Source organism: Diospyros lotus, chromosome 1 (assembly GCF_014633365.1).
Source record: "Diospyros lotus cultivar Yz01 chromosome 1, ASM1463336v1, whole genome shotgun sequence".
Classification (NCBI taxonomy): Eukaryota; Viridiplantae; Streptophyta; class Magnoliopsida; order Ericales; family Ebenaceae; genus Diospyros; species Diospyros lotus.
In genome coordinates this window covers 18,421,180-18,436,170 of record NC_068338.1, presented here as the reverse complement: position 1 = coordinate 18,436,170, position 14,991 = coordinate 18,421,180, and the positions used below count along the sequence as shown (strand labels likewise).

Genomic DNA, 14,991 nt, shown 5'->3' with positions numbered 1-14,991 from the left:
GTCTTCTATTTTAATGTGTCTACTCCTGGTTGGATTTTGCGATATTCATTATTGAAGTCAGTTGGGGTTGGAAATTCGGTAATCCATGTCTTCTTCGACTTCTTGCTGTATCTTTAATTGTTTGATGGCTGTTCTAAAGGATGAGTGGTTTGAGTTGATCAGGAGGAGTTTGTTTTTCCATCTTTTCATGGGCAAACGTGATTGAACTTGGAAACAATGAGTCTCCTAGGCCATGTTCCTGTTTTTTGAATATTCAGTGCAATCAAGCTTGAGGTTAAGTTTTGGTCTGACAATGGTCTCTCCTGGCTATTCTCATTGTCTTAGGGTGATGATTTCTTGATGTATCTTGGTAGCAATTCTGTTGTTGTAGGGGTTTTTTATTCAGATTCTCATTCTCTATCTTGTTCAGGTTTTCTTTCTTTTTTTTTTTTTTTTTGGGGGGGGGGGGGGTGGTTTCGTATTTTGTAGGGTTCTTCCATAGCTACTTCTAGTGGTCTTGGTTTTATGCATTAATAAAATATAATCTTACCTTAAAAAAAAAAAATTGCTGGTCAAGCAATTATGAGGATCGGCAGATTAATAATCACTGTGAATGGTTGGATTTTATGAGAATTGTGAAATATATCATTTAAGATGATTTGAATATGCATGAAGAATAACGTATCCACTTTTGAGGAATGGAAGAAGTTTGTAATGAAAAAGGTAGAGGAAGACTAAAGAAAATTTGTTGGGAAACTTTAGACATGATACGATCAGGAAATCATAGAGCCCATCTCACTGTTGAGAAAGTCTACTAGGCTAAGTAAGGCACATGCATGTGCTCAACTTGTGCAAGAGGGCATAATTCTAGAAGGTGTGGTTCTCTCACAGGGTAACTACCTAGAAGCCGAGTAGGAGGGAAGTTAGAGCTGTAGGAATCATTTCTTTTTATTTTTGTTTTGAGGAAGGGACAAAAAGTGTTAAATATTTTATTCATGTGTTAGTATATATACAACTCTACAAGGTACAACTCAAGAAAACAAATAACTATGTACAAGGCTAAGCATACACAACGCTATAAAGCTGGCACTCCGCCTCAAGTATGCGCATACACCTCATATGTGCCTAGCTTGGTACAAATGTAGTCAAGTCATAGAACCTATAATACCTTTGTAAGAAGATCAATTAGCTGGTCACTAGAGCCAACAAATGAGGTATTAATTTCTATAAAAATCAATTCCTGTCTCACAAAGTAATAGTCTATCTCTGTGTTTAGTTTGTTCATAAAAAACTAGATTAAAGGTAATATGAAGAGTTTTTTGATTGTCACAAATAAGTTGCATAGGCCTTGAATCTCCAAATCTCAACTCCTTAAAAAGTTACCTGAGCCAAACCAACTCACTTGTGGCAAAAGCCATGGTTTGATACTCTCCTTCAGTGCTAGATCTAGTCATAACATCTTGCTTTTTACTTTTTCAAGACACTAAATTACCTCCAACTAAGACACAATAGCCTGAGGTAGAGTGCCTATCTATACAATCAACCCAATCTGCATTAGTGTATCCAACAACTTGCTTGTGTCCTTTGTTCTTAAACAACAAGACTCTATTGGGATCACTCTTAATGTACATCAAGATACGCACTAAAGCATGCTAGTGGCTATCACAAGGGGTGCCTAAGAACTAAGTCACCACATTGATAGTAAAAGAGATGTTAGGCCATGTAATGGTGAGGTAATTAAGCTTCCCAACCAGCCTCTTATATTGTCAAGGATTCTCCAATATCTCCCCTTGTCTTGGTACAAGCTTAACATTAGGATCTATAGGAGTATCCATATGTAGAAAATAGGAGAACAGTGGAAAAATCTTTGTATTCTCATATCAATATGCACAAGATTCATTCCCTATTAATAGGGAAGAGGACTACAATTTTAGGAAATTACAAACAAATGGAAACATAATCTATACACTGTACAAGGAAACAAAAGATACAACACAAAATTAAGAAATCTCTAAAACTGAACAGCTTTCTAAATATGGAGGATAGTATCAAGGCTGATTTTAGAAAGCTCATTCCATACTTCTGTGGATATCATTCCATACTTCCGTGGATTATTCAACACTCTCTCAAGCTAGTGAATGAATATCCATCATTCCCAACTTGCTTGTAAGTTCTTCAAATCTTTGATAGACAATAAATCAGCTATCTGATTTTCTAAAGAGACAAAAGGTATACAAATCACCTTAGCTTCTATCTTTTCCTTGATAAAGTGACGATCAATCTCAACATGTTTAGTGCGATCATGTTGCACCGGATTATGTGCAATGTGATTGTTGATTGATTGTCACAAAGAAATTACATAGGACCGTTGATAGAAACCTTTAGATCATCCAGCACAATCTTCAACCAAAGTAATTCACATAAGCTAAGTGCCATTGCCCGAAACTCTGCCTCAGCACTATACCTAACTACTACACTGTCATGTCCCTAATAGTAGTATAAGGGCAATATTGTAATAAGGATATAGTACTTGTTAGGCTTATAGTTGTATTGCACATGGGTGGATGATGGCTAGAGGCTATAAATAAGCCATTGCTGTAAGAGAGTAGGGCATGTTTGAATTGATAATTGAAATCTCTCATTTCCCTCTTGAATTCTCTAGTACTTGGTGAATCTCGAACAACTTCTCACACCTTCTCAACCACCATCGCGATTTAGTTCCCTCGAAGGTTGTGAGTTCCAGTTTAGGAATTGGAAATCCCCGCCTCCGGTCTACTACCGGTTCATCGCCAACTGTCGGCTCTTCTTCCAATACGGTAATTCCCGCCTGTCGGTGCGTTTTACCAATTCCCTGTAGAATTGGTTCTGTCCGTTCTCTAGGTGGAAAGTCAGGGGAGATCCTTACCTGTGGTTGATTTGCAAACATCAACATAAATTGTTGCAGCTGATCCCGCAACAAATTTCCTTGATCTTGAACGTCTTGCAATTCCTCTCAGATTTGCAAGTGCATATCCCCCCTGAGTTGATCGGCTAGAGCCTCTAGCTTCCTATCCACTGCCGATCCGATCCTTTCTTCCACTGTATCAACTCTTCCTTGCGTTTCTGATACTGTCACCATTACCTGTTGGAGCTGCATCTCCATCTGACGCATCCTCGTACCATCCGCCATTGATCTGATCGCCTTCAAACAATCTGGCTCGGAGCTTGCTCTGATACCAATTGTCATGAACCTAGGGTTCATAACAGGCTGAAATTGGCAATCGGAAGGATCCGATTGAAGTAAGGTCAAGAACAGAATGTGTAGAGGGAAAATTGAAGAAGAATGGGGGAGAAATTAGAGATAAAATGAGGGAGAGCAGAAAGAGAAATGAGAGGGAAATTTGAGAGAATTCAAGAGGGAAATGAGAGATTTCAATTATCAATTCAAACATGCCCTACTCTCATACAACAATGGCTTATTTATAGCCTCTAGCCATCATGCACCCATGTGCAATACAACTATAAGCCTAACAAGTACTATATCCTTATTACAATATTGCCCTTATACTACTATTAGGGACATGACATACACCATGTTTTTTACTCCTCCAAGATACCAAATTTCCTTCCAAAAACACACAGTAACCTGTAGTGGACCTTTTATCCATAAGGGAGCCTCCATAATCAGCATTAGTGTAGCCTAGGACCTCTAGTTCCTTCCTTGATTTGAATAATAGACCCTTTCCCGGATTTTCTTTAAGGTAACACATAATTCTTCTAATAGCTAGCATGTGTTCTTCAGTAGGATGATGCATGAATTGACTCATAAGGCTAACAACAAATGCTATGTCAGGTTGTGTGTGAGAAAGGTGGATTAATCTACCTACTAACCTTTGGTATCTCCCCCGATCAACCACTGAATTGTCACTGTGATCTAACTTCAAGTTAGGTTCCAAAGGTGTGCTAGCTACTCTGCCATCAAGCATCCCGGTCTCTTCCAACAGATCCATGGTGTATTTTCTTTGGGAAAGAAATATATCTTCCTTAGAGTAGGCAACCTCTATCCCCAAGAAGTACCTAAGTCTGCCAAGGTCCTTGATATCAAACACACGGGCCAAATGCTCCTTTAGTAACTTCTGTTCACCACAATCATTTCCAATGACAATTATGTCATTTACATACACAAGTAAGGCTGTTAGAGTACCTTTCTTAGAATGCGTGATGAATAGAGTGTGATTCTCTTTTCTTTGCCAATACCCCATTTCTTTCATAGCTCTTGAGAATCAATCAAACTAGGCCTTTGGAGATTGTTTTAACCCATAAAGGGCTTTCTTTAATCTACAAACATAACCTGCATAAACTCCATTAGTAAATCCTAGTGGGGTTTCCATAAAAACCTCTTCCTCTAGGTCACCATGCAGGAAGGCATTTTTGACATTTAACTGCATCAATTCCCATCCATAACAACTAGCCAAAGAGAGTAGAATCCTTACTGTAGTTATCTTAGCTACAGGAGCAAAAGTTTTCAAATAATCTATATCGTAAGTTTGAGTGTATCCATTGACTATCAATTGGACTTTATACCTTTCCAATGTTCCATCAACATCATATTTCACATTGAACACCCATCCGCACCCTACCAGTTGAACCCCTTTTGGTTTAGCCACCATTTCCCAAGTTTTATTCTTTCCAAAGCACTCATCTCCTCATGCATAACTTGTACCCAATTCTGATCTTGTAATGCCTCTTCTACAATTTTAGGAATAGCTATGGAATCAAGAGAGGTCAGAAAACTCTTGTGATTTGGGGACAACCTATGATAGAAAATGAATTGCGCAATAGGGTGATGTGTGTAGCTCCTAACCCCTTTTCTAATAGTAATAGGTAGATCCAAATAAGAAGGTACAGGATTAGGACAGTTAATGGATTGAGAATCATCAGAGGGCCGAGTGAGTTCCAAACCTGATTGAGGAATAGATGATGGGCCCTGCTTAGCACATGGATTGGGCTATTCCTTCCTTTTGTATACGAACGGTGAGCCCTTGAACTTGACAGGAGACATTTTGGTCTGAACAGAGGGTGGAGAATTAGGAGATGTTTATTGGTCTCCTATTTCTGCTGGCTTTGAATTAGGAGTAGGTAAAGTTGAGAGACTAGGAGGAGAATCTGGCTGATATGGCTGAGACACTTCCATGATAGGTAAATCATGATCACCAATAGCTGTAACCTCCCCCTTAGGACTAGAAGTAGAAGATTGGAAAAAAGATTGATTCTCCACAAAGGTGACATCCTTAGACACAAGAATTTTTTGAGTAGGAGGGTGGTAGCACTTGTACCATTTTTGGGTAGGAGTATACCCTAAAAAGACACATCTAAGGGCTCGGGGATCAAACTTATCCCTATGATATTTAGAGACGTGAACAAAAGCTACACACCCGAATACCTTAAGAGGAAGGGAGGTATGAAGATCAATTTCTGGGAAGTAGGAAGAAAGACACTGAAATGGGGTAAACTGGTTTAGGACTCTTGAGGGAACCCTATTGAGGGAACCCTATTGATTAAGTAGGTTGTAGTTAGCATTGCCTCACCCTAGAAAGAGTTAGGAACTGAATGTTGATTGAAGAGTGCCTTGGCAACATTTAGGAGATGCATCATCTTCCTCTTAGCAACTCCATTTTGCTGAGGGGTTTCAACACAAGAGGATTAATGAATAATTCCCAATTTTTGGAAAAAGTGATTAAGGTGATGATTAAAATAGTCTCTTGCATAATCAATTCTGAATTTTTTGATAGAGACCACAAATTAAGTGAAAATCATCCTATGAAACAAGGGTAGGATGGTGCTGATGGCTACTGTCTTTGAGTAATTATACCCATGTCATCCTAGTGCATTCATCAATAAATAATACAAACCACTTAGCCCCAGAACGGTTGGGAACTCTAGAAGGCCCCCATACTTCAGAAAGTACTAAGGAGAAAGGAAACAAAGAAAGTTTATTGCTAACAACATAAGGTACTCGATGGTGTTTAGATAGCTGACACACATCACTGTGAAAGGAGTTGACATCAACACCTTTAAATAGATTTGGGAACATGGTCTTTAATAAAGTAAAAGGTGGGTGCCTTAATCTAAAATGTTGAAGCCATACATTGGAGTGAGTAGAGGAGAGCATAAAGGAGTGAGTAAGGCTGGAATGGTCTCCTGCAGGTAGCTTTATGCTTCTTTGTAGGTAGTACAACCCATTCAATGCCTTAGCAACACCAATCATCTTCCCTGTTGTTAGATCCCGAAACACACAGCCATGAGGTGAGAAATTCACATTGCAATTAAGGCTTTGGGTAAGCTTGTCAATAGAAAGTAGATTGGTGGAAAGGCTTGGTACATACAGGACATGTTGGGTAGGTAGAGATGGGTTCAAACGGACATTTCCTTGCCCAACTATAGGAATAGATTGGCCATTAGCAACAATGATTTTTCTGGAGTCGGTTATTGGTTCATAAGTTTCAAAAAATTTCAAATTAGGTGACGTGTGGTCGGCTGCTCCAGAATCTAAAATCTATAGTTCATCCCTAGCTGTATATGAGGCAAGTGAAAGCTCATAATTAAGGCACATACCTACTTGAGTTAAGGAACATTCACATTGGAGAGTTTTAAGGAAAGATTTCAGCTTCCCAATCTCTTCTACATTCAGTTCTCCTAGGTCTGAGAAGGTTGTAGAGTCACAGTCTTTCCAGTTTTCTCCTTTGTTTCTTTAGTGGAGAGATAGGCTCTTCCCTGATTCTTTAGCTACAAGTTCTTGAAATCTCCAAGTTTGCTTAGTATTGTCTCTTTACCATGCAATTTGAAGCATGTATCTCTTGTATGTCTGGGCTTTTTGCAGTACGAGCACCAAAGCCCCTCCTTTGCCTGCTTTGATGAGGACTACTCTCTGCCTTGCAGAGGCTTCATCCATGCCCCCTGCACCTTATTAGTCACCATAGTCGATCCTTCCATGCCATGATTAGAAAGCATGGTTGTTCAAGAAGAATAGGGAAGAAAGGTGTTGGGCAGGTTGGAAGAAAAATGATGACGACACAAAAAGCAAGGTCGATTATCAGCAATGGAAATTGATTGAGAATAAGCCCAAGAATGGCAATGAAGGGAAAATTAGCAAGGTGATGGTGATGAAGGCAAACAAGAAACAATAGGAAGAACAGAGGTCGGCAATGAAGGCTAATAGGAAAACAATAGACAATCATAAAAGGCTCTGATACCATGTAGAAAATAGGAGAAGAATAGTGGAAAAATCTCTATATTCTCATATCAATATGTATGGGATTACATTCCCTATTAGTTAGTATTTGTTAAAATGAATAAGATAAGACTCTATCAAGATAACTTATCTATAAAGTTTAAGATAAGTTATCTGAAAGAGGGAAGGGATAAATTTATCTTAAAAGTTCAAGATAAGAAGTCATGTGACTTCTTTTCAGAAAATTTAACAAACATAATGGAAAACACTTTTGTCCGGGATGCTTTTCATATCCCACATTTTTTGGTCTATATCTTAGTTAACAAACGCTACCTTAATAGGTAAGAGGACTACAACTTTAGGAAATTATAGGTTAGGAAACTATAGCTTTTAGGAAACTATAAACAAATGGAAATATAATCTATACACTGTACAAGGAAACAAAAGATACAACACAAAATTAGGAAATCTCTAAAACATAACAGCTTTCTAAATATGGAGGATAGTATCAAGGCTGATTTTAGAAAGCTCATTCCATACTTCCGTGGATATCATTCCATACTGCCATGATTTGTATATCATTCCATACTTTCGTGGATTATTCAACACCATAGGTCGAGAATCAAGCATACCAGTCTCCTCTAAAATATGAAGGCATACTTTTATTGAGAGATGCACACACCATTTATAGATTGAGCTATCTCAATGCAAAGGAAATACTTTAACTTGCCCAAATTCGTGGTCTAAGAATGAGAATGAAAATGAGTCTTCAACTTCCCAATGCTAACCTCATCATCACCTATAATAACGGCATCATCTACATACAACACTAGTAGAATGGCAATAAAACACAAAATGATATGTTTCACTTCTAGTCATACCAAAGGACTAGATGACAGAATTGAAGTTACCAAACCAACGTCGGGGAGATTGCTTCAAACCATATAAGCATTTTCTCAAGTGGCATACGAATCTAGACTCCCCCTAAGCAACAAACCTAGGTGGTTACTCCATATAGACCTCCTCCTAAAGGTTGCCATGAAGAAAAACATTTTTGAGATCCAGCTAATAAAGAAGTCGTTGTTGAATACCTACCACAACAAGAAAGACACGAACAGAACCAATCTTAGCCACTAGAGAGAATGTATCACTATAATTGAGGCCAAGAATATGAGTATAGTCCTTTGCAACCAATTAGGCTTTTAAACGATCAACATTGCCATCCAAACCAACCTTAATAGTAAACACCCATCGACAACCAACAGTAAACTTTCCTAGAGAGAGAAGAGTAAGATCCCATGTTGCATTAGCTAGTAAGGAAGACATCTCATTCTCCATAGCATTGTGCCACCCAAGGGGGAGAGAGAGCCTTTGCATCGATTTTAGGAATAGAAACAGAAGAAAGAGCATAGACAAAAGAAGAATAAATAGGTGACAAACAATGATAACTCACAAAAGTATAAAGGGGATAAGGATTCTAAGTGAAACGTGTACTCACAACAAACAAGAGCATGGACAGAATCGGAGGGAGACTGAAGAATGGCACCATAAAGAGTTACATTATCATATGTAATGTAATATGTGGTGATGGAGGTACTACAAGAGGCGCTTGGTGGCTTAGAACGATGCTAATAAGTCTAAAGAGGAGTAGGAACAAGAATGTGGATTGGGACTATAGAAGAAAAAGATGGGATAAGCCTCATGAAGGTAGGAGGAAGAGATATCAAATGAAGAAGAGAAAAAAGGGGTAAACTCGAAATAAAGGGATTAAATCAACATTTATTGACTGCCACAACAATATAACCAACTATGCATCCACGCAATCCCATACAATCCTATCAAACTCAGGAATGTCAGAGAGCTTCATAGTCAAGTGGTCACTCACACTATGTCCTCCAAACCTCATGGGAACAAAGGTTGACCGTGATAAATAGTTCTTGCCATTCAATGTTTCAGTGGTAATGGTTGGAATACTAGAAAATGATGTCACAGTCATAGGAGTATTCATACTAGAAAAGATAAATTCATCGCTCTAGGATTGATGTAGTAGGATTAGATTATGTCATTTCGCACAAACTAAATTGTGAATCAAAGCTGAAGCAACAACAGTAACCAACATAAAGCAACAAAAGCAAACCCAAACTAGATCTAAGGGAAAATCAACCTAAGATCACGATCGACTACAACAAATTTGGAGGTCGTAGACGAAAAAGAAGGAACATGGTCACTGGCACCAAATTTGAAAGTCACAGATCTAAAGATCATAGATTTGGTCTTTGGATCACAAAGAAAGAAGGTTGTTGGATAGGTCACTATCACAAATCTAGTCGTCGAATGGGTTATCGTCGCAGTGGCCATCGGATGGGTGTTGTGATTGATGGTGACGACAACAAAGAGAGAAATGCAATAGAAAGAAATGCAAGTTGGTTGCCAGTTGTGGATGGTCATAACTAACGGTAGTGGAGAGAGAAATGCAATAGAGAGAAAAACATGCAACCGACTAGAGAGAGATGGGTGATTAGCAGTGTAAGAGGTGACTAACTAAGGATTAGGCTCTAGTCGTCGACAACAAATGGCGGTTGGCTAAGGATTGGGGTTAAGGTATTTATAACATTAGTGGCTTTGATACCATGTTTTGAGAAAGAGACAAAAAGTGTTAAATATTTTATTCATGGGTTAGGCATATATATAACTCTATAAGGTACAACTTAAGAATGCAAATAACTATGTATAAGCCTAAACATGTACAACACTATAAAGTTAACAATTTTATTAGAACCATTTGTTAGTTGTTAACCATGTTTGTTGCGGTCAATAGGAGCTACATCTTAGTTGCACATCAAAAAATTGAAGCTTCTTTTTGCCTCTTTATTTATTCTTCTTCAAGTGGATCATTGGCTCATATTCAGTAATCTTACTTTTTCGTAATATGTGGTGCTCTTGTTGAGATGATAACAATGAACCATGTCAAAGTAATTGGAGGCAGCCATTCAAAAGCTCACCGCACTTGGCTAGGCCTGTAAATGGGTTAAGTTCGGGTTAGAATTGCTAGATTTGAACACAGATCTGATTATGATTCCAATACCAATGCCCGATTTAATTGTCTCAGTAGGCAGTTCCATATCATGATCTGTCTAAGAATCAAGTTCCTATTCAATTGAAACTAATTAACCATTATATAAATTTAATTTATATATTTAATATATTATATATTATATAATACCTTAATATTAACTTTTAAACAGTTATGAGTCCTAATTGGGTTAGAACCTGTAAATCTATACCCAGACCACTTATAACATATGTAATCGGATCTGGATCTTGGTTTGGGCAAATAGTTTCATGTTTATTACCAGATTTGGTTAAACATATGGGATCAGAGTTCAAACCTAGTTTGTTAACAAGCCTATTGATGTGGCTACTCTTCAGAACAATTTATAGATCAATGGGAGGCAAATGTGGAAAGAGATCAATGCATTGGCGACCTCTTTGTAGTTGTAACTTAGAAGGATTTATGTTGGATTAGAGGCTAATAGGGGTGTCACACCCCTCTCTACAGGTTGTGTGACCGACTATTGAATCCTAAGCCAAGACATAAGATTTACAAAGCCTAAACATTCATCAAATTTACTATCAAAGGAAATAACCAATGTCTATGAATAAAATAACTGAAACAATATTCCACAAGAAATCTATAATGTCTACACTATAAAAAGAACATACCCCATAGAGGCTACCTCCTATAACAGATTATTTAAGAATAGAGAGTTTCATATATAGAATAACAAAATTTAGTTTAAAAAATTCACCAATATTTCCCCATGCAACAAGAAGTATCACCCATAAAGAATCACAACATATTGCATGGTACCAACAATTTCCACAATGTGTAATCACCAATAAATCAAAGGAACCATAATAATATTCAATAATCAATTCAAACCCCAGTAAATATTTTAACGGGCAGTACAACCTTGGGTCCAACAATGTACAAGGGGACCCAACAATTTCCATAGGATCTACCCCCCAAGTATTAGGTAAAGCGTCAACAAAATACATCAAACCATCTTCTTCCATTGAAAAACTAAAGATGGTCGAATTTTAGTTATCAGAGCTATTAACACCATAAAGAAATCTTCACGTTTCTCAAAATAATTTCACAACCCACATTCTCAGTTGGTTTATATACTCATCACTTCAAAACACTTTTCAATCATGAATGGGAATAAATTTTTAGAACATATATTATCACAAAAATAACCACTCGCCCTTGTGCAACAATAATCCACAAAATATAGTCCACAATATCCTTAATCTGAGCATCATAATATTATATGTCATTTAAATGCCTCAAAAGTATAGTTATGGGTATTTCTACAATTTTTAAAAGATTTGAAACTTTTTTGTTAGTTTCCAAAATTATAGGGCTATCATGATATTTTCTAAAACTTTTTGGAACTTCTCTTTTAATTCTAGATACTTGAGGGGCTTAATTTGCAATTATAAATAGTTGAGTCGACTTGGGTTGGAAACCAATTTAGGTTAGGGGTTTATGGTCCTTATCTCCAATCTGGTCTGATTAAACCAGCAAAATTGGGGGTCTTAGGGTGCGTTTGATAGGGGTGGAAAATGGGGATAGAATTTATTTTCCATCCAAATTCCAGAAAATTCCATCAAACAATTTTTTTTTTTCCATGGAATTCGAATTCCATTTTAGTTCAAAAAGTGAAGATTTTCCTTGAAATCAAAGAATTGAAATTCCTAGGGGGTGGGATGAGAATTGAAATTCCGCCCCAATTTCCACCCCCCAATCAAACACACCTTTATAGTCTTCGGGCAAGGCCTTATTTGGTTTGTCACTGTAGAACAAGGGTTGATAGTTGATCAATGGTGGTCGGCGACATCGATGGTGATGGTGGCTTCCTATGATGTTGGCCAAACCATAGGTGAAAGAACTAGCAAAATAAAAGTAAGCATACCTCAATTCGTTGTTAATGAAGACTTTCAGTAAGCTTTTAGGCCTTCTCAAAGTTTCCTTCCTTCCTCGGCTTTATTAATGCTTTGCTTCTTGCTTTGAACCATTGAAAACTCTTTTGGGACTCTCCTTCACTTAGACTCACTCTTCTAAATATCAATTAGGACATTCTTAGATTTGTGATTATTCAAACTCCCACTAATCAAATATTTATTTCCCTTTAATGTATTATCCAATCCTCTTTGGCTTTGAATTTGATTTATACCTTTTTGTTTCTAATATCCGATTTATAATAATTTCCTAATCCCTGCCATATTCTCTTCCATTAAGATCTACACATTTTTCTTGATTTATCCAACACATGATCTATTTATCCTCATTTATCCAAAAGTTAATTTCTAAATGGGTAAATTCCATGTGGCACCCCCGAGGTTTGGCAAAAGAACCAACAACCCTTGTATTTTCAAAAATAACACATGCCTCTCTTAACTTTATTGATTGGTGCAACACTTCCCCCACCGTTACATTACCATCATGAAACTTCTTAAAATGGCAAAAATATCCTCACATTTCTCTCTCTCTGAAGCTAGCTTTGTTGTTGGGTTCCAAATTGGAACCTAGCTATTTGTGTTTCGAGATGGCGAGGTTTTTTTAATCAACTAACTTTGTTGTTGGGTTCCAAATTGGAACCTAACTATTTGGGTTTTGAGATGGCTACGTTTTTTTAATGGAAACCCAAAATCCCCATTGGGTTCCAAATAGAAACCTAGATGCTTGGATTTTGTTGATCGGAACCCACAATTGTCCCTCCACCAATCTTCTCTCATCGGCAGCGTGTCTCTTTGCTTTACTCCTCTATATCTGTCTCCCTCACTATTGCTTGTCTCCCCCCACTACGAAACCTATCCCTTAGTGTCTTCTTGAACCAACAGCATGATAAGTTCGACTCTCTCTCTCTTTCTTTGATATTTGGCTTCCATCGTTACCGTTGGCTTGTTGCAAAGTGCAAAAATCTCTACCATTGTTAACGATTGGAGACCAGTTGCCAATTATTGCAAATAATTGTTATGTGATTTTTTTTTTTTTTTTTGTTCGCCATCAACATTGTTGAGGAAAAGGGCTTGCCATCTATTGTAGAACATTGTTCTTGTGTGATCGTCTTTTGTTTGTCATCACTATTTTTGAGTAAGAGGAGCTACGCAGTCGTTAAACACCACAAGAAGGAAGTGAGGACCATGGTTAGAGAAGAGCTTATTGTTGAATAGAGAAGGCTCAGTCTTGTTGTATCCCGTTGTACAGGAAAGAAGAGAGAAGGCCATCGTTGGAGATGCTAATTTGCCATTGAAGGAGATAGTCAACACCATAGTTGTAGGGATTATGGTGTGTTGGGGTTACGCATCTACTTAAATTGAATTAAGCTTTTATCTCTTTGTCTTGGTAATGGATGAACTTGCTAAACATATCTAGACAAAGGAGTCTTAGTGTATGCTATTTATAGATGACATTGTCTTGGTGGATGAGACAATAAAAGGTGTGAATACTAAGATTGAGATAAGGAAGAATGTTTTAGAATCTAGATATTTTAAGTATATTGAAAATTGAATATATCCAATACAAGTTTAGTAAAAGTACAAGTTTGGATGATGATGTGTTAAAACTTAAAGATTAGGTTATTCTAAGAAAAGATTAGTTTAGATATCTTGGATCAATCATCCAAAAAGCTGAGGAGATTATTGAGGATATTACCCATAAAATTGAGGTGCATGATGAGTAAAATGGAAAAGATCATTCGACATTTTATGTAATAGTTAGATTTTGTTAAAGTTAAAATAGAAGTTTTTAAGATGGCTATAAGAGCAACATTATTGCATGGAACATAATGTTGGGCAAGAGAGCACCAATATGTGCAAAATATAAGTATGTTAAAGATGATGATGTTACAAGGGACGTGCAACCATACAAGAAAAGATAAAATTAGAAATGAGATTATTCGTAATAAGTTGAGACTGACTCTTATGGAAGATAAGATGTGCCAGGCACAATTAAGATGGTTTTGTCATGCTATAAGAAGATGAATAGAGGTTTTTGTGAGGATAGTGGGTGGAATGGAACAAGTCTTGAGCAAAATAATTAGAGAAAGACTAAGAAAACCTTGGTAGAGACTCTTATACATGATATTAGTTATAAGGATTTTATAGAAGAATAAGAATATAAATAGAAATGATAGGCAAGTTAGAATTCATGTAACTGATATGTTGTTTATGGACCTAGTATTCTTTCAGGATACAACTACAGAATCCAAATATATTAATAATAGAAGACTTTTCACGTAAAAATATCCCTACTTTTGTCAACCAATTCCATAACATTCTCAACTTCTATAAATGGCCTAGTGGTTGTTTAAATAGCTTGATAAATTTAGTGGTTATAGAGAACACAAGATGAATATCTATCTCATTGAGTCTCTTATGCTAAAACGTCTTCTATACAGTATTTTATAATTTTTACGTTTGAACTTTTTGAGCACGGGAGAAAGAAGTTTGCAAGCAAAGTTCTATTACATGATAGTCCCTAAAGAGATAGTTGTATCTTGGGAGGAGAAAGCCATTCAAACTCAGTGCAAATCAGCGAACATTTACTCTTAGTAAAGTGCAACTTGCATTCCTTGATCCACATGGACAGGCATTTGCAAAGCTTTATCTGCTCTCTCCTTGCCTTATCGATACTATTTTAGGTTTTAGTCAATTAAATATAAAATACATGTGTTTACTTACACAGACAATGGCTCCTTCAACAAACAAAATCGAAGCTGGGATGGAATCTCAAC

The 14,991-nt window shown here is 37.0% G+C and overlaps 1 protein-coding gene across 1 annotated transcript in view; it reads left to right on the top strand.

Moving 5' to 3' along the window:
* Positions 1-14,991, top strand: part of LOC127806295 (uncharacterized) — a 65,538-nt gene that overhangs the window by 49,266 nt on the left and 1,281 nt on the right. The gene's annotated exons all lie outside the window — the stretch shown is intronic.